Source organism: Sinocyclocheilus anshuiensis, unplaced genomic scaffold, assembly GCF_001515605.1.
Source record: "Sinocyclocheilus anshuiensis isolate Anshui unplaced genomic scaffold, SAMN03320099.WGS_v1.1 scaffold1355, whole genome shotgun sequence".
Lineage (NCBI taxonomy): Eukaryota > Metazoa > Chordata > Actinopteri > Cypriniformes > Cyprinidae > Sinocyclocheilus > Sinocyclocheilus anshuiensis.
The window spans coordinates 852,592-855,771 of record NW_015540070.1 but is presented as its reverse complement, the minus strand read 5'-3'; positions in this window follow the sequence as shown (position 1 = coordinate 855,771).

The following is a 3,180-nucleotide window of genomic DNA, read 5'->3' as shown; positions in this document are numbered from 1 at the left end:
CCGATATTGGGACCACTCCTGAGCAGGAATCAGGAAAACTGGAATTTGTTTTACAGTTTTCCCAACCTGTTGTTCTTCCTCTTCACCCCTGCAGTCGCTGCGGTTACGTCTATTCCACTGGGTTTACATGTACACGAGTGCTTATGGAAAAGAGAACATGTGTCTAAATGGTTCTCATTCAAACAGTCCCTTAAAAAATATTTCACTTTACCATATTTTCAACCACTACAGTAAAGCCATAATATATTAATGTGGAAGTTGTAAAAATATGTTATTTTATATTTCTTTAAGTAATGTAAAACCTTCCACAAAGATATATACTACTGGTCAAAAGTTGATAATAATTATATTTTAAGTTTTTTGCTCACCAAGGCTGTATTTAATTGATTAAAATAGAGTAAAAACAATAATATTGTTTTATATTTTAATATATTTTCAAATTAAATTTATTTGTGTGTTGGCAAATCTAATTTTACATTTAAATTTTCATTACCCAAGCCTTCAGTGTCACATAATCCATATGAAATCTTTTTAATATATATATATATAGAGAGAGAGAGAGAGAGAGAGAGAGAGAGAGAGAGAGAGAGAGAAATGTTTATTTTAAATTGTAATAATATTTTACAATATTACTGATTGTACTCTAATTTTGATCAAACAAATGTAGCCTTGGTGAGCATAAGAGACTTTTTTAGCACCATTTAAAAATGTTACAAATATTTAAAACTCAAAACTCTACTTGATTCTATTTGTTAAATAATGTCAATATAATTTTAATATCTATACTTTAATGCTATAACTTTTGTACTTTTAACTTTGAAAACTTTAAAACAGCTGTTTTATTAAAATAAATATTAATAAATAAATTAAATTTTTGATGAAACTATGGTTATCATGGTTAAATTTATAAGATTATACGTTCTCTTTTCACACAGTGTGAGATGTATTTACTCTGAGTGTGCCTCCATGTCTTCATGCCACTGTCCATAAAAGTTGGACAACATCATCTTTTGTAAAAGACCTGAAAAGACCAGAGGCCTTATCCAGCAAGCCATCAATTCATGGGACTTTGACTTTTACAGAACAAGACATTATGAGAGATTTAGAAATCAAAGCTTCATTTCTTTTTCCACTACCTCTTTCATGGAGGCCTGGAGCAGGTCTGGCCCGACACAATCCCGTGCTCAGCTCCGGATGTCAGCGCTGTTACAACTTCAGAGTCACCGCAAGTTGTATTGTTCTGCTTTTACTTTCTGGAAACTTCTCATTCACCTGGAAATCGCCAACATCCTCGCCGCTAAGCTGAAATGCATCTGGCATCAGCTCATTGCCAGATTAGAGTGACTGTAAAGCTGTTATTTATGAAGGAATCAAGAACTTCAGCGAGTTCATTATGCATTACAGCCTATGCAAACATTACATCATGTTGTATATGAGGAGGCCGAGCCGCGAGCGTTTCCCGCGGGAGCCGTTAGAGGGTATTTAGTGGAAAGGTCATGTTACGCGAGGAGTATGTCGTCCATGATTTCCACATGCCCAGATAACAACTGGAATATGAGATGTTATGAAACTGGATCCTTCACGGTGTAAAAATAAAGCAGAGGAGGAAGATCTCCACCCACTCTGAGCATCCCAATTTTCATCCGCACAGGTTCCTGTTTGGTTGACTAATTTTAAAGATGTATCAGTAAGTGTGGAATGGCACGGGCAATGAAAGGAAACCGTGCTGTTGAGTAAACTCTCAAACAAAAAGCCAATTTTAGAGCGTTCCTCCTCAACAAGCATACAATGGCAGGAAAACAAAGAACGTCACACGAGGGGATAGACAGGGTCAGCTCAAGGCAAGGTCTGTATGTACATGTCCCTGAATCTCCTGTCTGCAAGGGCACTGAGTACATTCATGAGATGATGCTATAGTCTCCAAACACAGCTGACTGAGTGTGTTTATTAATGAAATGGGTTGTTTTTAATGTCTATTTTTAGAGAAACATGTCTTGCAGCTGTGTAATTGAAATTGGATCCGTCTTATGAAGCGAGGGGCTTCCGAACCCCACTTTTCAACAGTAACATGTCTTAAAGGAACAGTTCACCCAAAAAATAAAAATTCAGTCATTATTTATTCACCCTCATGTCATTCCAAATCTGCATGGTGTTATTTTTTTCTCCTGTGCCATATAAGAACAGTTCAAAGTGATCATGGGCAATCAAGTCCAATAAAAAAGGCTATAAAAACACAATAAATGAAATCCAGACTCATTTACTCCAACTCGTTTTTAATTTATGACAACTCTATATAAATTAAAATTACTTGTAAATTAATCTCTGTGTAATTATGCAGGTTTCTAATTAAATATGGTATATGTTGGATGTAAATAACAATGAACATGACTGGTTCTTGCCTGTCTTGTGTCTGAAAAATAATGCACAGATATGGAATAATATGAATGTGAGTAAATAATTACAGAATTTTCATTTTCGAGTGAATTTTTCCTTTAATTGTGCTTCTCTTGTGAAAAAGTACACTTTATAAAAAATTTACTTATTAGAGAAATAATATTTTAAAAGAATATACTTACTGTAGTGTGAATGTAGTGTTTTCAGACACTTAAATTACATGTCAATTGCACTGAAATTATCATGTATTATTGTTTTAATTCAAATTAAATGTGATTGGCTGAACTTTTTTGATTCACTCAAGTACAACTTTAAACTGTATGTAATTTCATAAGTGCTTCTATTTTTTGTTGAACGTATAATAAACATTTGTTATTTCTAATTACACATTTGTAATGTACATTTAAAATATATGAACTTTAAATGTATGAGGCGCCAAACAGGAAATAATTATTTAAAAAAATCTGAATATATAAATCGAAATTTTAAATATCGTCCCCTTGGAATTATAAGGTTCTATCTGCATTCCGAGTAGTTTTGAGATTTTGAGCTTCAACGTTTTTGCATTCCGTTCGACTGTGTAGATAGAACTTTTTAGTTTCTTAAATAAAAAGTCCCAAAATGTACACAACATTAAAAATAATAAAAATAAAAATAATAACTATCACATAATGAAAATAAGTTGTCACAGAATAAGAATATGTGAATAACTCAATTTTGACAAAAATGTCAGATAGAACCTTATAATTCCAAGGGGACGATGTATAGAATAAAATTATAATATAT